At 33.4% G+C, this 24,709-nt stretch overlaps 1 pseudogene; it reads right to left on the bottom strand.

Annotated features, from left to right (window-relative positions):
- Positions 1 to 269: 269 nt before the first annotated feature.
- Positions 270 to 23,604, bottom strand: LOC149569498 (beta-glucuronosyltransferase GlcAT14A pseudogene; annotated as a pseudogene).
- Positions 23,605 to 24,709: the final 1,105 nt, after the last annotated feature.

Genomic DNA, 24,709 nt, shown 5'->3' with positions numbered 1-24,709 from the left:
GTTTCTTTGGCACTGACTGCCAATGCTCCTCACTTGCTGTGGGTGTATTCTTCTGAATTAGGAGATGTTTTAGCTTAATAATCCCTTGCAACACCTTTTAGTAGATGGGTTACTTGCATTTCTTATCATGAATATTTTCAGGAGCAAGCAGTTTCACCAATAAGCCTTCTAGTCTTTTGGAACTAGGCCTAGGTTTAAGGATTGTTGGATCGCCTCTCACATGACATGGATGTCTCTTGTCTGTCCCCATACACCATCCCCCAGGTGTGTATTGGCCATTAGAATGACCCAAGAGCTATTTGTCTATTCTATCTAGAACTGGATCATTCTTGGGAAATTTACGAGCAAATGGAGCACCACTTTGCACCATTTCATCGAAATGTTCCGAGGACAGGACTATGGGATGTTGCTTGGGCGGAGTATCCCACTTTATGTAGTGCAAATCATGATTGATGGTTGTATTCTGAAACTCCTAAGAATTGCAAGCAACAGTGTGAAAATACCCTTCTGGTGATGAGGTGAAGTTTGTATGATACATTAGCACTGTTCGAGGGAGATTGTCCCAACCCCATATACAAAATTCCAAAAAATTACTTGTCAAAACCACACATGCTGAACCTATAAACAACTTGAATGCAGTTGGAATGGACTAGTGCTGAGTAACCCAAAATATGTCAAATTTTTTTGACTGGTACAACCCTGGGTCTACAATGACAGGTTTAGCTCTTTGATACAATTTCCATCCAATATCGCTTGTGTGCTCAATGAAATTTAGGTCTTTTGGCAAGTAAGAGAAGACATGAAGTAAATTGTCTTGTGTAACCAATGGATAATCAGATCCACTGAGGTTGATAAACCAATCCCATTCTTTACTTTGTTTTAGTATAATTGCCACAGCATGCACTGTAGAAGCTATCATAGCCGGTCCTTTATATGTAACAAGATTAGCCTTACCTACAACATGAACATTGTTTTCTTCCATGAATGTAGGCTCAATTTTTACATATTTTGCTAGCTCAATCCTTTCCCTTGGAGGGGCCTCAAGATCTAAATGCAACAAATAATGATTTTGCGGATGATAAAGAGCTTGTAAAGTTATTCTCATCCTCTGCCCATCTCCTTTAGTTTCAAAAATAAGGTATGCTATTCTCTGAGGTGTTCGTTCTCTGTCATGAGGACAATACGAATCTATGATTTGGGCTTGCAACGAATAACTGGGCACAAATGGTGGATGTTCAAAGTAGGCTACTTGGATTTCGCAGATTTAAAACAATAACTAAAAGCAATTTTTTAGAAATGGAATGACCCTGGTAAAGTGTGGAGACAGATTCGTCAAGTTCTAAAAACTAGTACACTTGTAGTATTTTTAGTGAGCAATATAGGAGAACAAACCATTTGATCTCACCTATTATGGATCTCAATTTATAACGTCCCGAACAGGGGTCCTGATAAATTTGCAAATGCTGACACCAGGATAGCTTTAGAAATTGCATTTGGAATCGCGTTTGAAAACTGATCAAACGGATTCGTCAAGATATGAAACTTGAAATATAACAAGTCTCTAACACCTACAATGTAATGCAATAGGAATGTCAATATTTGAATCAACTGGTCAAAAGTTATTACTCGTCAAACAGGGTTTCCCAGAATTTCAAATATTTTGCATAAACATGAAAACAATAACTGACCAACTTTTAGGGATTCAAAACCTAGTCAGACGGACTTGAAACGACTCAAAATCTGAAATATAGGTTCTTGGATATGGACACTAGACACTCCCAAAGTGGTGAATCACAAAACATTTCTGGGTGCGATATATTCAGATGCAAACACTACCTCCTGTCGCTATTTGACACTTTGGTGAAAAAGCAAGATTGACAATTGTTCAAAATAGGACTTCGCTGAATAGCTTAGAATAATGATTTGACCATATGGAACAAGTAGACAAGCTGAATGGAAGGTGTTAGAAATGGTAAACACCTCTTAGGGCTCATACTAATAGCCGGGTACATAGGCATATAAAAATGTTTATAAGGCTTCAAAATATCTATGGTGCTCAAAATCAGGGCTGCGATTTTGAGCGCCAACAAGTCCATCTTCTAGCCATACTGAGTTATCATGAATTTTGATTAAAATAATCTTAATCCACTTAGTCTTGAAAATAATTGGAAAATCTAGGGCATGATTAACCCTTTTATTTCTACAATTTTGTATTTCTCCTTTAGTATTCCATTTTCACACAGTTTTCCATATAGGTCTTTGATTTCTATGTCACCTATGCTACCCACCTTGCATGTGAAAAAAATTTCACATCTTGAATCATTAAGACTTGTGGTGGTATCATGGATAACACACCAAACAGATCTTGTTTATATGCAATATTAGGGATTACTTTGAAATTTGGTTGTCTAATCATATTGTTAATTAGTTGAACATTCAAGACCTCCTTTCCCTCTTTAACCTTGGTAGTAGAAGAGCTAGGCACCATAATTATCACCTATGGTTTATAGAAATTCAAATAGTGTAACTCAACATACAATAAATAAATACCTTCAAAAATTTGATGAACAATGTTGAATAGTGGTTGAATTCACTTTGAAAATGTTTACAATGATCTCTTCAATTTTCCTTTATCTCTTCATTCTCTCTCCAAATTTGAATGATGTCAAATGAGTAAAAAAATTGATCATATAGACCTCAAAACTTTGTAATTAATGCCCAGTCCTTACACAACTATAAGCTCAGCTTGAATAGAAATTTCAACTCGCTCAGCTTCCATGAAGTTTACTTCTTTCTCAGAAACCACTATGAGATTGGTCAACACTATCACCTATAATAGCTCAGTATCAACTAGATTTCACTCGACAACTTAAGTGAAAATTTTCATGCTTGACTGTAACATGAAAATTGAAAAACTAAAAGATTTCTTCAAGATTCTAAACAAAACTTTGCATCTTTCTTCATAAAAATATAATCTTTTCAAAACTAAGTCCTTGTAAATAATTATGATATATTATTTAAATATCAGTCCCACACATACCTCTTGATTTCTTAGTTGGAGGTGGTGTCATCAACTAACCTATTGGGTGAAGAGATCCCATCAGAACTTGATGTGCTGCAGTCTTCCTTTCTCTTCCATGTATTTTTCATTTCATCTTTGACATTCTCAACATTTTCCTTTTCTTTGCGTTTGTTGAATCATTGCTTGGCTCTTTTGACCTTGTTGGGCAATTCTTACTTATGTGACCAATCTTCAACCAACTAAAACATGTAGTTGACTCAAACATTTTTTTTAGTCACTTCTAAAGTGTGCTCTTATGCAATTCTTAGGAACATGTCCATACTCTTGATAGTAGTGACAACTATACCTAATATTGTAATCCTAATTATAAGATTTTCCATTGTGATTTACCTTTGTCTATTTGTTTGATGACCACTTAGGCTTGGATCTGCACTCATATGCTCTATCTCCATACTTCTGATAGTTATAGGAGTATCCTTCAAATCTTTGTGTGCTCAAGGTCTTGGTTTTGCATTCATGTGCCTGATGTCCTTGTTTGTTGCATTTGTGGTAGTGACCCATGAACTTCTACTAAGGATTCTAATTTGCAGTCTTGCTCTTTGAAACATTAGTAGTAAACTTGTAATAAATTAAATTCTAAATAGTAAATTAGGATATTTGGCAATAATTTTAGTATTATGAGTTGTTAATGAGTAGTATCAGATTTTAGATAGGGAAGTTTATTATATAAATTTATTTTTAAATAATTAAACATAATTAAATTTAATTATTCGAGTATAAAATAATTTTATTAAAGTTTCAGCTAAATATTATATCATTTTTTATTAAAAAAACTATTCACATAGATTTAGCATAGTAGTTCTCCAAGAGTTTATATCAATTAAATTCTAAAAATTTTATTTCAAAAATTTCCTATTTAAAATTTAATTTAGTACAAGTTTACAACTTCACTAGATTAATGATTAGTTTTTTTTGATAAAATTTAATTGAAAATAAGAATTAATAATATTTATATAATTGTCAAAATATATTATAAAGGTAAATAGATAAGTAAATTTATTATTGTGTAAGAAGAGATAATTATATGTTGAATTTGGTCTATAAGATACAATCCTAAAAAATAAATTAACAATGATACTATTTAATAATACTAACACAACTATGCTTTTAAAGCAATTATATTTGATTCCACTAAAAATATATATATACTAATTAACATCATTTAAACTAGCACTTTATTTAATACAAAAAAAATAACTCTATTGCAAAATATCCTAATTTAAAAACATACTAAAAGCCTAAATTTTTAAAAAACTATCTAAAATCTGATACTACTCATTAACAACTCATAATACTAAAATTAATAAAAAGTAAAAATAAAAATTAAGACATTAACACTACTAACTTAACTTTCAAACAATAAATTTTCAATGTCTTAAAACATTTAAATTAAACTACCTAACAATTAGAATCTAAATTTTAAACTTATTTTAAATAACTAATCTATCTTTAAACTAAAACTAAATTAATTATCACAAACAATAAATTTAATTAAGAACTAAAAACTAAAATAAATTTATACTAACTTAAAATTAAACTAATCTAATACTAATTTAAATAATTTTAAATAAAAAAAAACTAACTTAATTCTAAACTAATTTTTAAAAGACACATATAAATTAAATTTTATATATATATATATATATATATATATATATATATATATATATATATATATATAAACTAACTTATACTAAAACTAGAACTTACACTATAACCCCAAACCCCTAACACTAACTGCCCACGACCACAAACTTCCAACTTCCAATCAGATGGGCTCAGGGCCCTATAAATATTTTTCCCCACCCTCATGCTGCCCCAGGCCTATTTAAAAGGACACATCTCAAAATTGTGCAGGGCAGTACATTTTGTAGGAGCTGACAGAAGTAAGGGAGGTAACGGCACAAGCTATTTAGCTAGTGCATTATCATGGCTATTTAGCCAGTGCCATTTTGAAAATGGTTATCGAAACTCACCATATCGCTAGCCGGGTTTGTTGGTATCTATGTCGGTACCAATGTAGTGATTGCTTGGAAAATGGTAATGTAATTGAAAATCCTCAAAGGTGGGCCTCGAATGAGTGACGTGATAAGTCTGAGTTGTGCAAATCGAGTTACACAGTGGCATCCCATTGAGCATCTTTGAGCAAGAATATTTTGATTCATCAAAACTCACCATATCGCTAGTCGAATTGTTGGCTTTTATGCTAGTAGCGATATAGCGACCCACCTGAAAGTCACAGACACGGCAAGGCCCAAGACATGCGATATCATGTAGAGATTAGAAAATATATATATGTGCCACCATGTTGAGCCAGCTCAGCGATAGTGATATCATGGACCCACTTCTCGTGTAGTAGGTATGAAGATTTCTGATCATGACATTGAGCCAAGATCAAAGGGTGGCATTGACTCGCTATGAAGAAGTGCTTAGAAGTTAAGTATAGCGAGTTAACAAGTGTGGCCCACCACTGTTGAAGTAAAATTGCTGTCCATAAGATCAAGTCTCAATCGACAACGCTCGTTGACTCACTATAAAGAGATGTGTGAAAATTAGGTATAGCGAGTTAACGAGCAATGGACCCACCATCATGTTCTTAAAGGTTGTTTCAATTGTCTACCACACGATTAAAGTAAGATTAGTGATCATCGCTAGCTCGCTATGGAAAGGTGCTCGAGAATTATGTATAACAAGTTAGCAAGTTGATGAAACGTGTCCGTAGTCATCTATGGGCCCAGTTTAAAGCACCATCCTTGAAGGAAAGGTATAGGTGGAGGTGTTTTATTGGCTTGACTGCCAATGTTTTAAGAAGAAAGCTAAGTCAGCTTAGTTGTCATTCCCAGATTGTAGCATTTTTCAAGGATCAATAGCACAAGTTTAAAAAAGAAAGTGCGATGCCACTCTATTTTTCTATTTGGCACATTTATGATAAGTGAAAGCTTCGTATGTGGGAGAAATAGAGTATTCCATAGAGATTTTCATTAATTCTAGTCCCACATGAACAGAGATTGCAAATTTTCTAAGCACAAGAGTCTAATTGATTGTGTTGTGTAAAGCCTAGTAAAGATGTGAAAGTATTCTTTTGTCATTCGAGAGAAATTTTAGAAGTTAAGAGAAGAACAAGTTCAGCAAGTCAAGTAAGTACTCATATTATAACCTCTATGGCATTCCAATTCTCTCAATACTATCAAAATGCCTCCTAAGAAACCATTCTCTGGGAAAATTAATTATATGGATAGGAATGTCCATGCTGATTTATTAGAATTACTCGCAAAATCTACTATATAGCCTACACAAGTTAAAAAGTTAATTTCCTTAAACCCTAGGCTTAAAATTGGTGATGGCCTATATGACAAGGGGAACTAGGTTAGGGATGCAACAACTACTCAAACTAGCCTTATCTTGTTTAAAAAGTGGTTTTCGGAAAGAAACTTGTTTGCCCCACATGCTAATGTCTAGAATTTTGATTTGGGAAAGTTAGTAGTCCCAAGTATTTTCATGGATTATGATTTTCTTGAAGCCATTGCTAAGAATTATGACCAAGACATTAGGGTTGTAAGAAGAAAGGATGGTGTGCCTCTAGTCTCAATTACTCCTGAAGAAATTAGAGAGGTTTTTCACCTAGAACCATTATCAGACTACCATGTGCAAATCAATCTGCTAGAATTAGGGAATGAATATAAAGCAAAGAAGAATGTAATTAGGGGAGGTGCACTAAGGGCACATATTGGTACAATAGGAATTTTGCCAGTAATTACTGTAGCCTCTAGAGAGTCATTTAAGAGGAGTCTTTTTACGTCTCGGGCTATAGAGATATACAGGACCTTATGTCGAGTTTTTGGTGAAGATGAGCAAGAATTTATGCCCATTGTTTTCATGTACATGATGGTTCAGATTGCTTCCTTTGGTGTAGATGTTATTTTTGATTTTTCTTCCTTTTTGGCTGAAAATATTCACATTGGTTTAGTTGGGATTGCGAAGGCTAAGGTGGAATTTTTTTTTGGTCAGTACTCTCTATTAATGCATATGGTTTTATTCAAAGGAGTGACATATTTTGGTAATGAGATGGAACTAAACAGAGAGGAGAATGGGGAAATACTACCAGTCTAGTTGTGGAGTGCAAAAATGACCTGGGATGCAAGTAATGCTAGTTTTGTCAGATTTGATAGATATTTTGCTACTAAATTGAGATACTTCATATTGAGTGACAATCCCAGAATCCCTAGGGTACTAATGAGTCTCATCAAGCCTATGGATAACCCCCATGACTTGAAAGTTTCACATAATTGGGGAGATATCATCCCCTACCTTGTTTCTACTATTTTTAGAATCTATGGTTTCGAGGGGAACTCTCATGTTTTGCCTTACCATGTTCCTTTAAAGGTGGGAATGGCTGAAGTTTTATTATAGTTAAGGAGAGTGGAAGAAATTTTTTTTTGAAAAGGCAATTAGGGTCAATTTTCCCTACCTACACAGTGGCCCATCAGTTTGTGATTACAAAAGTGGGATGGATCTTTTTGCATAAAATTTTGGAGCAGTATATGATGGCTATCTCTCATCCCCATTTTTGTGATTCTGAGGGATTTTTCAATAAGATGTTGAGGCATAGAATCAAGTTGGGACCAATCAAGCACGATTCTTATTATCCAGAGGATATTATAAGGAATTAATTCTCATTGTAAGAGCAGGAAACTAAAAAGGAAAAATGGAGAGTTTATTCCCGAGTCTTAGAATTCATTCATTCTTTTGATAATAAATATGATCCTTTGGATAATGCTATTACAGAGGCTGAAAAATAAGTAAGCTCATGAATACCTTCCCTAAAATAATGGAGGTCATGAATGAAAAAAAACATTTTTTTATTAATTCATATCCTGATAGAGCCAGAGGGGTTTTGAGGAGGTTGGCTTTCACTCCAAATGTGAGAACTAATAAAATAATTGTACAAAAGAGGCTCAGATATACTATAATTTAGAATAAAAGGGTTCCTATAGACAAGGGCAAAAAAATAATAAGATCTACCAGTATAGCCCAAGAGGAGAGACCTGAAGAGCCTAGTCCTAAGAGGCAAAAGGTAATGACAAAAGAAAGGCCTCAAGATGAGGATTATTCACCTGCCCAGTCCCCTTTGAGGATTGGAGAAGAGCATCTCACTGGTGAACAAGTTGAACAAATGGGATCGCAGGGAGATATTTTTATTACTCAAGCATAATTAGATGAGGGTAACCCTCCAGAGCTTCCTCTCCCAAGTTTGGATCTAACAATAGCTGATTATAGAGGCAGGAATTTGGACCCTGTATTAGAGCAGGCAAGTCATCAATTTTTGACTTATGATAGTTTTGTGAAATCAAGGGATTTTCAACAATTTGCATGGAGGACAAACATGAACGTTTTCAAGGAGAAATGTAAAAAGATGAAAATAGAGCATCTAGAAATGGATGAAACTTCGATGAGAAACCAAATTAAAGAAGACATGATGAAGGAATTGTAGAATATAAGCCCTGAGGAGGGGAGGAAAATGATAAAGGCATCTAACATGTTATTATTGCCCAATTGGGATATTGCAGATGCATAAATTTTCAATTATGTTTCAAGTAGATTGGAGGTTCAAGACCCAAATAGAACAGACTTCCAAGGCACTTCATTCATTGAAGATCAATGTGCATTGGTCAGTTGGTCATTGAGAATGGGATCTAGAGCCACACCATCACAATCAGATGAGTCTAGGTTGATGGGAAATATACTTGTAAGAAGGGTTGCTAACACTTCACATGTACAGGTAGCATATTGGAATGTGGATTCTTCTAAGTTTGTGTTGGCCACTGCTAACAAGGAGGAACAGGTTATGTCTAAGTTATAGAATAAATATGAAACACTTCTTGAGGCCTATAATAGGGAGGTAAAAAGGAGAATTGAACTTGAAAACAAGGTAATGGGGAAATCCACAAGGCTGAGAATAACATACCCCTGTCCTCCAGTGGAACCTTTTAAATCCACCTCCCTTGTAGAGATACAAAACACACCTCAAAGACCTGAATATTATATAGCTGAGGAATTTGAAGAAGAGAAGAGAAAACTATGGGCCTTACATGTAGAGTTAAATATGCAGTGTGAGGATAAGCTTAGAAAGGCTCTGATGCATTTAGTGGACAAAATTGAGTGGCCCTTATTCTTTTATCAATTGGTAATAGTAATAGATATATGGGAGGAATTGAAAAGTCATGATGATACCCTAAAGCCTATTGTTAATAAATGGGGAAGAAGGGAAAAGGAAATCACCCTTCTATGTTATTCAATTATAAATTCTTCCAATGACCATGTTGAAAAATTGTATGATATTGCTAATCACCTGTTAGATTTTGATAACAGGAGAGTTGCTCTGCAACTAAAAATTATTTCTTATTTGAATAAGTACAAGAATAAAAAATTTGATCTATTTCCTTGTGCCTTGGATAGAAAGAAGAAATTGAAAAATAAGGAAGAGTGGAGTAAAGAATTGGATGACCTTTTCTACACAAGGATAAATAAAGTTATTAATGAAAAGGGGCATGCCTGGTGGGCCACCATGACAGAGGAATTGGTTAAAGTCCAATTTTTTTTTATTCTTTGAAGCAAGAATTTGTTGGTTTTGAAAAGGAGGCTGGTTATATTTTAAAAAAGCAAAATGATATCCTATAGTTCAGCTAGCCAGATGATAAACAATTTGACACTTGGATGGTAGATCTTCTCTTGGACAAGCAATTAGAGGAGGATAGTTTAGATGATGATGAGAAACAAGAAGGCGAGGTGCAGGTTATTGACACCTCTACACCAAAACAGAAAAAAGAAGAAGGGGAAAAGGTAATAATGCCTGCTCAGGGTGAAAGTAGTGAGAACCCATAGGAGAAAACTGATTTGGAGGTATCACAAGATCATCCTTCTCTTGGGAAGCTTGGTAGCCACATATTCTAAGGAGGCAGAATAATGAGAGACAAATCAGAAGTTGATGATTCACAACAGAAACTAGAATGGGCCTACCTGAAGGAATATTTGATACGCCTGGCATTCTGTTGTGATTATTTTTGTCTTTTGTATGATGCTTTGTTCCTTGGACACTTTTTAGATCATAATTTCCCTTTTCTTGTTGCAACTCATGCTATATAAATGTGTTTTCAAGGCATTGTGATGGTCCAAGACTTGTGCAATTTTTTTCTTTCAAGAAGAGTACATATTCAGTTGGTCCAATAGTATGTAGAGGTTTTGAGTTTACTTCCATTATACTTTCTGATAAGCAAATTGAAATGATAGAAATGGCAAACTATTCTGGGCATTCAATTAATTTTCTATTGGTTATTATATTAGTCATATGAAAAGGATAATACAAAGGGGTATTTACACTATATCTGTCTCATCAATTTTTATCTCCACTTTATGGGTTTGTTTACCTTGAAGTCATTTAAATAAGGTTTATTTGGTTGAATGCAATCTGGATGGGTTGTATGTTGGTTTTATTGTTGCTTTTAATTCAAGAAATTATATAAATGCTTCAGTAAACCAGTAGGGTGTATGAGCTCATAAAAGGGATATTGCATAAGAATGGAGATTGGTGATTGCAATTGATTAATTCTTATACAAGTTATTTGAATTAGATCTCCTGCCAATAGTCAATTTCTTGCCCAATGGATAAGGCATTGGTCCTATAAATTAGAAGTAAACAAGGACAAATTCTTCTGCTGCATATCAAATCATCTTACAAAATCAAAACTATTTTCAATCTTGTTTAAGAATTATAAATGCTGGTCTCAACTCATTTATATCTAATTCTTGAGTCTTAGGTATCTACTATTTCCAGGAATATTTGTAAACTTTAGGAGAATTATGACCAAATATGTTGATAAGGGATGTGTATAAGTTTGAGAGCATTGAAGAATTGAAGTGAGCTATTTATGTATGTGAGGGTAAGAGGTGAGAATCGGAATGAAACTAAGATAATTTCATACACAGTTGCATTAGAATTATCCCTAGGTATACCCACCTTGGGTTAGTAGAGCTAGAAGAGTAGGAAACCATCCTTTGGTTTTGTTGATGTTGGGTTATAGTGATTCATTCATATAGTTGATATTGGGAATTGGCTAATCCCTAGATTGTGTGAGTCATTTCACTGTGATATTAAGCATTTTGTTGCTTGATAGTTTTAGCAGTTTCAAACACCAACAACTCACACACTACTTGAGATCTGAAATAGAACAAGCTTCAGAAATACATTGCAATATATATATATATATATATATATATATATGTATGTATGTATGTATGTATGTATGTATGTATGTATGTATGTATGTATGTATGTATGTATGTATGTATGTATGTATGTATGTATGTATGTATGTATGTATGTATGTATGTATGTATGTATGTGTTAATGGATCTTTTGGCACTGTTACTAAAATCGTTTACCTTCTAGGTAAGAACATAAGTTTGTTTCAATATACAAATCTTCAAAAGGAATTTCATATCAGAAAAAAAAAAAAAAGTAACAAGAAATAAATTAAATTGCAGTGCACTAGGAATAATATAACACATAATGAATACTAAACCTCAATTGAACAAAAGACTATATAGTGGCTTCAATAAAACTGATGCTACACCTAAACGATCACTTGTAGCAAGCTACTTGAAGATATGTAGTACAAATCATCCCAGAGAACAACCTCTAATTTTTAAAAACTTTCACTTTTATATGGTGAAGTTTTACTTTTTGCCTTGGCAAAGTCAACTAGGTCTTCAAACAACTTATCTTCAGGTTTAACTTGTTTGCTAGAAGTTAAAGATTGTTGTGGATATGCATCATTGTAAGTTCCATCATGAATGGAGATGAAAGACAATTTGCTTGACTAGATTATTATAATGAATATATGAGAGCACTTCAATTTCATTTTTGCATTCTACTGCACCGTGTACTTGTAGAGATCCTTTCTCGTTCCTCTTTGTGCCCACCACTTAGCCCACATTATTGAGTGTCCTATACAAAAAAGTCTTATAGCTAGCAATTTATCCAAGATTCTTGGAGTTGTTCCACTATAAGATATGATGAAATCATGAACTAATTGCCTATTATTTAAGAAAATGAGAAAAACTATAAGACACTTTGTAGTGCTACAATAATAGCCAAATCACCAAAGTAGGCATGCTTTTTGGATCATATTCTCTCTCAGACACAGATGTAACATGCATTTTGGTTGTAGGTGATTTCTAGGAGCTTGGGGTTCACTATCAATTCCAACACCTTCGACTAAATTTTTTGAACAAGTCAAAAGTTTTTCCAATATAATGATTAATAATAAAATTTATCATTGTTCAAGTCAAAAGTTTATCATTAGCAAAAATGGTAGATAATTTTGTTCATGGTCTCAAGGAAAACAAAGACTACTTGACAATAGCAAGAAACAACATAGATGACTTTGAAATAGTCTATCACAATGAAAGACATATTTTTCCCATCATAACACTAGCAGTGCTCTACTATCTCATTTTTGGTAATAGAGACACCCCCAAAACATGAAGGATTCACTCCCTAAACATCTCCAAACATGAAATGATCCACTGTCTATTAGATTGGTGTCTAAATCCAGGCTAAACCTCCATCACAAATTACCATCCAACACTACACTTAAACCAAGTTTTCCCACTCTCCTACATTTGGTTAATATAGTACAAATAAATTATCACAACCTCATTGTCTCCCACCAATAACAGTGACTACAGGTGGTAGGAGAGAATCTACAATGGAAGCTTTAGAATAAGTATAGTTGACTATGCCAAACCAGTCACTGGTTTGAATGCACCAATCTATTATTCCTTACTCAACCTAAAATGAAAATTAAAAGAATGCGTGGACAAGATAACAAAAATAATAAAATGTTCTCACATTAAATATTAGTCAAAATGCATTTGATACATCATAGGAACTCACTATTCCATGGGATAGAGACTGAATTGCAGAGAACAAGATTATTTTATTGATTAAATTTTTTAGAAATAATTCCTTGTCTCACCACCCCAACTCTACTTCTCCCCCAAACACTCAAAAAATCGCTTCTAAATAACCAAACAATAGTAAACAACTACTGCTGTCTAACTATCTGACTGTTACCAGTTAATTATAAACTAAAATTTGTTGTCTAAGTTGACACAAAGTGTGAACTTTGACACCTTACAATCATATATACCTTTAATATATTTCACTAACCTTTTCAAAGGTTTTATAACTTCACTAACCCTTCCAAAGACACCTAAAAACCTTACAAGTTGTACTAGGCCTAAAGACACCTAAAACCCTTACAAGCTTTTCTTTGCATTTTTTCTACATTCGATACTTTTCTTATAGGTGGACATGTCTATCACAAACATCCAACATCTCTAATAGCTTGTGGATATCCCAAAGATGCATAAGTGCATGACTTGTGAAAACCAAAAAGATAAAATTAACTTGTATAACAAGCAAATAACCAAAATGATTTTATGTCTGGGTTATGTTTGACAATGATAATGATATTTGGATTCAAGTATGAGGAAATTTGTATCAATCAATTCATTAAATATCATTGGAATACAAAGAATATTTTGAGAGATTCAAGAGCACAATTATAAGCCACATTTGTGGAAGACCTAAATCAGACCTAAGTGAACAGATATGTGAAGGCTTATTTTGAATATGATGAGCAGATCTAAGACAGAATTTTTATGGAGGTATATTTCAAGTTTAGAGTATTTATTGAAAAACACTATTTCAAATCTTGGTGGATTATTCATAAGTACAAGGAATATTTGTTGAAGTCCTCGAAGGAGATCTAAGGCAAATCTACCTACATTATAAACACTTTGCATTTCAAAGGTTAGTTCCTTCTGCATTGCAGGATTTGAGGTTGGTGTCTCTTCCTAATTGAGTCTACACATTTGTCTGAAGTTATATACATACATACATATATGTGTGTGTGTGTGTACATACACACACAATTCACCTACAAGGATTTCCATGCTAAATAGTATATGCATCTTGTCTTCTTTTTTTAGACATCAACTATGTGAATGCTTTCTACATTGATTTCAGTTGACTAAATATATATAATAAAATATGCAGGTTTCGATGCCAAACTAACTCCAATGTGGAAAAATATCTAATAATTGGGATTTAAAGTAAGCAAGAACTATATGTTCAAGGAACCAAAAGATGACTGCAATGAGACTATTAGAAGTGAAAAAACTTCAATCTTGTTAAAGAGAATTGGGATGTATGTTTGAAGACTTAACAAATTTGAGCTTCACTTGGTTTCAAGAATACTATAATATTCTCTACTTAACAAGGCCAACCACATGAAGGTGGAAGCTCATCTGGCCTCACCCCCCTCCCCCTAACACCAATCTAAAGTACCCATTATCATTTAATTACATACTTCATTCATTCATCCATCCATTTATGAACTATAACATTCAATCAATATGATCACATAACATTCATTAATATGATATAAAATTCATTAATACACAATACTAATCAAAACTTCATTAACACATAACAATATTCATTAAAATGAACTAAAAATTGCTATTAATACGCATCATTCATACAAAATTACTTAAAACAAAGTTCTTTCATTATCCAACAAGGTTTATCAAAGAAGATTTTTAAAACATCATTTCTTTTTTTTGTTTTTCTGAGCTCTCTTAAGAAAAGTGCTCATAGGAGCATCCATATCTGCTTCATTCTCCTCCTCTTCTAGCACGTGTAATGCCAAATTAAGATGGCTCCTTCTTTTTGGAGCAAGAGGTTGCTACACTAAAGGGGGCTCTGTTGCAAGAACAAGTGAATGCAATAAATTGGCATACTCTTTTTCTTTTTGTAACTATTACAAGTTTGTAATTAAGTATGAGTACAACATAAAATGCATTTTTCTTACCTAACAATGCCACATCATCTAAATTAACATTTTGATCTGCCACCACGTCAACATGTTGAACACTTGGAACATGGTCCACTGCTTCAGCATGAATTTTCAACATGCTCTAAAATATTCAAAAAAAGGATACATGTCAAATTCCAATTGAAGATGTTAAATTCTATTCATAATTGCATAATTAATTTCTAATAGCGAATTAATATCTCTACCACTACAATGCACATTATGGCCTTTGTTAGGAGCAGGTTCTGTGGTAGGATATGAAAGCTTTAGTAAAATGTTATGCACATTGTTATGTAGTCAATTTACCTTTAAAACTAATACCAAAAAAAATCTTCTCAACTATTTAATTTCATTTACTTTTCATCTGACCAATTTACCTGTGAGATATCATTTGGTGCACTAGATTCTTGGGCAAGGCTTATAGATTCTTCACATAGGCATGCAACCACAACTTTATAGTCTTCCTTCAAGGAAATTTTTCTATCTTCATCTGCGACCTCCACATTGAAATCTGTGTCTTGTGTTTTTTCCTTGATAACATTAGTTTTCCATGTATGGTTTCATTAAACAAAACTATTGCCAACATTATATTAAAAAAAATTACAAAATTCATTGCCCTACTTACAACTCAAGACAATAGATTCATATAGCCAATAGAGCCAAGTTTGTGTTGGCCAACCTTTTCTATTCTCGCTTTTGTAGCCATGGATGTGTCCTACAATCTATGAATAATTTCAAACATCTTCGATTATATATTTACAAATATCAATAATTAGTGCATGATTACAATGTACTTAATACTATAATGACATACCTCTTTTTTCCTTGTGCTGCTTCATTATCTCTATCTTAACATAGCCTTTTCTCCTTTGCATCTTCTATTATTTCATTCCACTCCATCAGTGGAATCATAAGAGGACGGTCATACTTTGGGTTATCCTTAAGAGCCCTTCTATATTGACCCCTCATAGTCTTTATATGCTTTGCTACTCTTTTTAGAAGTAGGCCAATGTCAAAAATGTTTTTCCCAAATTTCTCCTCAATTGATGCAATCAGCTGATTTTTTAATTCCACAGCTTGTAAATTCCACCTTTTTAAAAACAAATAGATTGTTAGATTAATAACTTTAATATGTTACAATAAATAGAAGAAAACAAAAATTATGTAGCAATGATATGAAACTATGTACCTTTTACGTATGGTGGGTCCAAATAGTCTCAATGTCATATGAAAAGGATGTTCAAAGAAAGCATTATTACCTACAAAAACATAAAGGATTTATTAGTCCAAAATGAGTAATGTAAAAATAAACTAAATTTATACTTTAAATAATATCAATTTTAAAGCACCTGGAAGCTTTTGTTCTCTTAATGGAAACATAGTTTTCTTATTCAGAAACAATGTCCCTCCATATGAACTAGTACTAATCACATGAATTGCTCTAGGAAATGGATCAGCTTTAGTTGTACTGCTCTTTGTTGCTCTATCAACTGAAACATCATACAATTAAATGATAATTTTAGTACTGCTCTTTATTGGTCTACCTCCCTACCTATGTCCATGTCTCTCTATGTGTGGCTATATATATATATATATATATATATATATATATATATATATATATATATATATATATATATATATATATATATATATGTATGTATGCATGGTGTGTGTATGCAAGCTTTTGTAGACATCATTTAAGCACTAATATGCTACTTTTTTGTTCATCAACTTGTAGAAAGACATTACAAAATATAGAAAAACAAGGTTTTACCAGTTCTACTAGGCATAGACAATGATTTTTGTGTGGTCCTTGTTGCCAAAAATGCAAGAGACAATAGTGGACTACCAACTGAAGGAGGAGTCTGCACTTCATCATGAGCTGAAGAATAGAATATTGTTAGCAAAGACATCTGCAATGGATAAATATCAAATGGGATACTAGCAAGAAACATCCACAAAAAAAGGTAAGTGTTATAATGTTGATCAAAATAAACAAAGTGTTGCTTACATGAAGGTACTGCGCAACAATCCTGACCATGTTCACCATGTGACCTTGCAACTGGCACATATGTCTATACAAGAACAGATAAAATTAGAGATCATGATCCATAAGATAATATAAAAGATTAATATCTATTGAACTTCTATTACTACTTACTTTCAAAGATTGGATTCTGCAGTCCAATTCTATTCTCAGTGCCTCTTTCTCCTCACTTTTGTCACCCTTGATGATAATTCTAACAATCTCATTAGTGTATCTTTGCATAATTTTTTTGGTGATGAATACAGGGTCAATACTAAGGCCAATGTCATGTAGATATGATGCCTGTATTTCAGATTGCATTTTATCAGTGATCATTATAGCTTTTTCCTATCATTTGTGACATCAAATATTCATATACTTTCATCAAAAGAACTCCAAAGCCATAAAGGAAAGAACATAATAATAGGAAATTTGTTTCTATATTAACATTAAAATTTACAATAATTAATGCTTACCTCTATTGAAGGTGTCTGAGATGGTGCATCCATATCGCCCTGTGGAAAAATTAGTAAGTCTTAGAAATCAGTAGCAAAATTAAAGTAATAGACTTACCAAAAAAATATTAATAATAAAGAAGATTGTATATGTAAATCATTTGTCTCAAGTTAAAAATTTAGCGTAACTAATGTTTATATCTGCACATATGGTTTGGAAAGAAATATTTGGTCATACAAGAACCTATCATAGTTGACATTGATCGTATCTGAAGATTTCATTGATCATCATGATCTTTATCCATGTCATCATCATCATCAAACTTGTCACTTTGATCGTTGTTGTCACCACCACCATCTTCATCACCATCATCATCCTCTTGATCACTATCATCATCATGACCATCATTGCTATGATCATCACCATCTTCATCACCATGATCATCATCATCATCATCATCATCATCATCATTATCGCCATTATCGTTAGCATGAAAAAAATCATCACCATCTTCTTCTTCTTCATCACTAGGTAACTGTCATTCCTGATAATCATTTACTTCCTCTTGTGCTTCTTCAATCACATTATACTTTACTGGCCTTCCTCTTGGGTCATGTCTAACAACAAATGACCAACCTGGTTTGTTTGGAACACCAAAGTAAAACACTTACTCACATTGACTTGAGAAAACATAGGGCTCATCTCCGACTAGCTCAAATGATCGTGTATTAATCATAGTAAACCTACTATTGTGTTCAATAATAGTCCTATCGAGATTATTTTGATTTTGTTGTAACCTAAACCATTTGACAAAAAATAGAACTATTTTTAATGAATCAAAGTCGCACTCAAGTATATCATCCAAAATGCCATAGTATCAATTTTTAGATTGTTGAGGATGTATGTCAGTTCTAGATGAAATATTGGTGACCGCAAAGACAATACTTATCCCAAAATCACATGTTTTCTTCATTTCATCTAACTTTTTTGTGCAGAATTTATAACCATGGTAGTACATAGCTTTGTGGTGTTTGACCTGAAATTATTCAAACATGTCAAGAATCTTCTCATTGATCTATGAGTTGATATTAAACTTATGTCTCATGATTAGTAATTTTATGCATACCTTTGTATCTCTTAAGCCATATATTAGATCAAGTACCATTGGCGTAACATTGGGATCTTCATTACGATGAGCTTCTTTAACCAACAATGGAACACCATCCCATGTTAATGAGTGACCATTTCCTTGAGACTGTTCAATCCAAACTATCATCCAATCAAGATTGTTTGCAATGGACAAATGTAGTGCATCCCACTCATGACCAACTATAAAGAAGACAATTATACTAGTTAGAAACAACTTATATATATTGATGATGGATAAGAATTGTTAAATTACAAAAAGAAAACTTATAATTACCTGTCACCCTCCTCAATCTACCTTTCTCCATCAGGTACTCCCCTTTGAATTTGTCATTACAGTTGGGATCCCAAATGTGATCTACATAGATACCTACTGCAAACTTTGGAAAATATTCACTGATATACACCATGGTCTAGTATATCATATATCCCTCTATCATAGAACCCTCAGGACGTGCTCTTTGTCAAACCAAGCCCTTCATAAATTTCAAGTGCCTCTCAACCATCTACATTGATCTAGCTTGTACAGGTCCACACAATTCAGTCTTCTCAACTTGATGTATGAGGTAGTGTTCTTGAGCATTGAAAAATGTTGGAGGTAAACACTTTTGCATTTCACACATAAGCTATGGAATTTTTCTCTTCCATTATTTTATATCTTTTTTATCAATTTCTTTAGATGATAACCACCTAAAAGAGATTCAACATGCAAAAACACATAGAGGAGATTTCAAATAAAATTATACAATAGATTTCAAATAAAAAGCTACAAATCTAAGAAAAAACACTCTTCTAACCTCATGTATTTTCCAAGATCATATATAACTTGTTTAATACTATTGTCAAACTATTGTGGAAGGGATAGAGGTAGGAAAAAATGCAATCATTAAAAAATGATCATTTCAATATATTATTAAACAATGCAACTGGTACTACATTAAATCTTACAAATATACTGTAAATAGAAAACATGACTTACCTTTCAAGGAAGGTATACCAATCTTGTGTCTTCAACCCTAGCCCAAAATCACCTTTCTTTGATAGAAAAGTGCTTATATTTGCAGCAAATCTTGTTGGAAATTTTGTTTTTTTTATGACTTCTTTTAATGCATCACTTTGTTGCTCTATTAATAACCAAGGAAGGGCACTTGTATTTATGCGGTCTCCATTCCTATTTGATTCAATGAAAAATTTTAGTGCATGATTAGATTCATGAATGTCAGTACAAATTTTAGCAATTTGTTCTCTATCATGTCTTCCATCTAACATTTTCCATAGTGTCTATGTTACATTCTTTCCAATATGCATAGCTTCAAACAAATGCACAATTGGGAGATCCTTGTAGTATGGTAACCTACTAAATTGAGTAGGATAACTTTTCATTCATCTAGGAAGTTGGTCGTTGATGCCTTGATGACCTTCACAAGCATCAATTACAACATTAGTAAATATAAGACAATATCGAAATACAAATTGTAAAATTCAGATGACCAATTGGACATTACCTCGACGATTTAGTTGATTGTATTCTAACTTCCATAAATGAGGTGTCATTCTTCGTGGCCTTGATGATATCTCTTCTTTCCCATTGAAAAGATATTTTTCAAAAATTTGATACTTATGATTATGCTGGAGAAAGTGTCTAGACTCATCAAACACCTACTTTCCTAAACTTCTCAAATGACAACATTTCATCTTCGGACCACAAACTAGACATGCAAATTTTTCTTTTGTCTGAAGACTTAAAAGATCATGTATAATTGGATCATGTACAATGATCATGCGCAACTTAAGAATTTGATAGTAATGTGTAAGCACTATAGCATACCAAAAAATCTAATCTTAACAATATAACATACTACAAAAATGAGTTAGCCCAGGGTCATCATGTATTGTCCATACAAGCATTACATGGAATTGAAATTGTCGATGTCCTATCAGTCTAAAGATGTCATACATAGTGATTCCATTCCATAACATCAACAACTCATCAATTAGGGGCTCAATATACACGTTCATATCTTTAACTTGGTATTTACCTAGCAATTGAATGAACATAAACATTATGTAATTATTATAACCATTTTAATGCACTATTTATAAATTAATTTATATAACTATAAAATAAAAAAATACCTAGCACAATCATTGACAACATTATGTGCTCCCTCTTTATGAAAATCCAAGGAGGAATGTTATTGTTAATAACAAAAATAGGCCATACTAAGTAAACAGATCTCATATCTCCATATTGATTGACACTGTCCGCCGCCAATGAAAGTTTTAGATTACAAAGTTCTTCTTTAAAGTGTGACCATGTTTCTTCTATCTCTTTAAATGCAGAACCATCAGCAAGAATTCACATAATGTCATCCTAACTTCTATTGCATGCATGGTAATCCATAAATTGTGTCAAGCTAGTGCACATGAATAATCATTCAAGACATGGAATAATGGGAATGTACCGAAGAACCTTGTGAGACACTTTTTTTGTTATTTGATCTGACTGATATCTATTAACATGAAAATCAAGGCATTCTATTGCAAATTCATGTTTTTTATGATATGGAATGTGATCATTGGAACATGCATGTATTGTCTGATACTTCATTCCAATCTGATCCATAATGTTAGATAATTCTCGGTATGAACGAGACAAAATGTTTGATGGTTGTAACAAAAACTCACTAATCAACCGACAACAACAGATATGCATTGTTAATATAATGAATAGTAATTGTATGCTAACATTGAAGATAACAAAAATGACATACCTTAGCATACGTGACATTGCTACATTGGATATACTATTCATAACCTTTAAGTTCACCAATAACACTATAGCTGATAGTAGAGTTGTTTGGGAGCCTTCGTATAAGGGCTCGTGTGCCTTCTCAAGTAGAGGTATATCAAGACCATTTTCATCATTATTATCAGATTTGCTAGTACCATCATTGTGAGCCTCTTCATCACTTGCCTCAATACCATCTTCTTCAATCATGTCCTCTGCAACATTATCATCTTCTTCCATTGGAGTGTTATCTTTAGCTTGGATATTCACACCTCCTTGTTCCTCTAGTAGGAAATCCACATTTAGCAATGGATGAAAATTGTGGCCCCCTTCAACATGACCATATTTCCTACAATGACTCTGGGCTATTGTGATTAGAATTCTTCGATTCTTTAAGCCCTTACACTTTTTGCAAGGACAATAAAATTTATCAGGTTTTCTTCGAAACTGAGCCCACAATGCAGCCATTGTCTCATTATTTTCTTCTAGGTTCATATTGTCAGGCATGGTCTTTCTTCACAGGAAAATATACCTACAAATAAATTGGACATGTTGTGATTAATGTTTATATCTGCACATATGGTTTCTTCTAATTAATGTTTTCAAATGCAACTAAAATGATTACAAACATATCGAAAAGGACTTTCATAGGGTCTTATTACATCAACTCTTCTAACATGGTCATGTTGGTTATCTTGAGACCTTAATGTCTTCTCATGCCTTCAACCTTGACCTTGATGCTCCTACATCATTCTCCCAAAGATCAAGGAAAGTTGGATCATCAAGGAATTGAGTAGGCATACCTTCTAGGAAGTTGCAATATTTCAACCTTGTAAGTGTCACATCAATGCAATGGGTACTAAACAAAAAATTTAAGTTGTTATGAATTCAAATTGTAAGTGTCACCTCAATGCATTAGGTATTAAAAAAACAATTGAAGTTGATGAGTATGGGTTTTTATGAACCACAACTCATGAAATATGCATTAAGTCCATACCTGTTGTTTACAATGAGTATGGGTTTTTTTCTAAGAACATACCTATTGTTTATAGTCAGTAAGTTTCTATATCCTCTAAGAAATTTATTATGTCAAATCAACAGACCCAACATCTACCAGATAAATGTGCAATACAATTTGTGTGCTATTCACATTAAATTGTACAAAAATGATCCCTCAATTGAGGACAAAGTATCTTTTAATTAGTACATCAGATATGTTGGTTTGATTTTTTCCAAATCAAATTTTCTTAGGATCATAAAAAAAATTAGATGAGGAGTTTCTAATAAGTCATAGGGCTTTAGATTTTGGCATAGTATATTTCGATACCTTTGAAAAATTTGTGAAAAGCCTTAGGTTTGTCCTTTTAAGTTTTTCCTGGTGCAAAAATTTTTAAAAAGAAGAAAAAATAAATAGTAAGGAGCAAATATTCTTTTCCCACCTACTTGATCACCATTGTTAAGTCTTTTAAAAAAGGGGTTTTAATCTTGCCATCTGATCTGATTTGAATCTATGGTTGTCACATGTTTGCTATGGCAAGATGCTCGTATGTTATGCATAGTGAGGTAGTGACCATCGAAGAATTACGTGTGATACTGAAAAGTAGAGTTTGGTGCCGCAAAATGTGTTGGTGAGAACATCTATTGACCATGCACTATGTCCTAGACTAGTCAGTTTCAAGAAGAAAGGCACGTGGAAATATTTACAAGTGGTGTCATCGGAGTTTAATTTTATCTGGAAATTCGCCAAGTCACTAACTAAAAACACTTGGGACTTGCCGGTGGTGATATAGTGAATGCTCAAATTTTCCAAAGATGGTGTCTTTCTGAGATCAAAAGTAATTTTGAGGATCCTAAGGAAGATATGCTGCATGTTTCACTTTTGTCCCTCTGCAGGTTATTGTCTTTTTTAGTTTCTTTTTCCGAGCATTGTTTTTAAACTGCTTACCAGAACTCACCATATCGCCAGCCGAATTTGTGGTTTTTATGATGGTAGCGATGTAGCGATTACTCAAAAGATGGTAATGTAACTGAAAAATCATCAAAGGTGGGCCCTGAATGAGTGACGTGATAAGGCTGAGCTGTGCAGATCAAATTACATGGCGGCATCCTGTTGAAATATCTTTGAGCCGAAAAAATTTGATTCATCGGAGCTCGCCATGTCGCTAGTCGGATTGTTGTTTTTTTTGTCGATAATGACATAGTGACCCACCTCAAAGTCATAAACATGGTGAGGCCCAAGACATGTGATGTCATCAAGAGATTTAAAAATATATATATGTACTAGCGTGTTGAGCCATCTCAGTGACATCAGTATCATGGACCCACTTTCCATGTATAAAGTACAAAGATTTTTGATCATGAGATCGAGCCATGATCAAAGGCCATCATTAGCTCGCTATGAAGAAGTGCTTGGAAGTTATGTATAGTGAGTTGGCGAGTGGTGGCCCACTAGTATTGTAGTAAATTGATGATCGCAAGATCAAATCTAGATCGACGACACTCATTAACTCACTATGACGAGATGTGTAATAAGTAAGTATAGCAAGTTAACAAGCAAGGGACCCACCATTGTGTTCTTAAAGGTTGTTGTAATTATCTACCACACGATTAAAGTAAGATCAGTGGTTATCGGTAGCTTACGGTGGAAAGGTGCTAGAGAGTTATGTATAACGAGTTAGCGAGTTGATGACATGTGTCTGTGGTCATGCATGGGCCTAGTTTTAAGCACCAGCCTTGAAGGAAAGGTACAGATGGAAGTATTTCATTGGTTTGACTGCCAATGTGTTAAGAAGAAAGCTGAGTCAGCCTAGTTTTCATTCCTAAGTTGTAGGATTTTTCATGGATCAACGACGCAAGTTTAAAAAGGGAAATGTAATGCCACTCTATTTTTCTATCTTGTGCATTTATGATAAATAAAAGCTTCGTGTGTGGAAAAAATAGATTGTAATACAGAAGATTTTCATTAATTCCAATCCCATGCAAACAAAGATTACAGATTTTTTGAGTAGAAGAGCCTATTGATTTTTATCGTGTTAAGCTTGGTAAGAACATGAAAACTATTCCTCTGTTGTTCGAGATCAATTACAGAGGTTCAGAGAAGAACAAGTTTAGCAAGTCAAGCAAGTACTCATACTATAACCTTTGTGGCATTCCAGTTCTCTCAATACTGTCAAAATGCCTCCTAAGAAGCCACTTTCTGGGAAAATTAACTATATGGATAGGAATGTCCATGATGATTTATTAGAATTACTCCTAGAGTCTAC

This window comes from Cupressus sempervirens, chromosome 3 (assembly GCF_028749045.1).
Source record: "Cupressus sempervirens isolate cs-2001-9-10 chromosome 3, ASM2874904v1, whole genome shotgun sequence".
In the NCBI taxonomy this organism is placed as follows: Eukaryota; Viridiplantae; Streptophyta; class Pinopsida; order Cupressales; family Cupressaceae; genus Cupressus; species Cupressus sempervirens.
The sequence above is the reverse complement of the archived record's forward strand: the minus strand, read 5'-3'. Positions and strand labels throughout refer to the sequence as shown.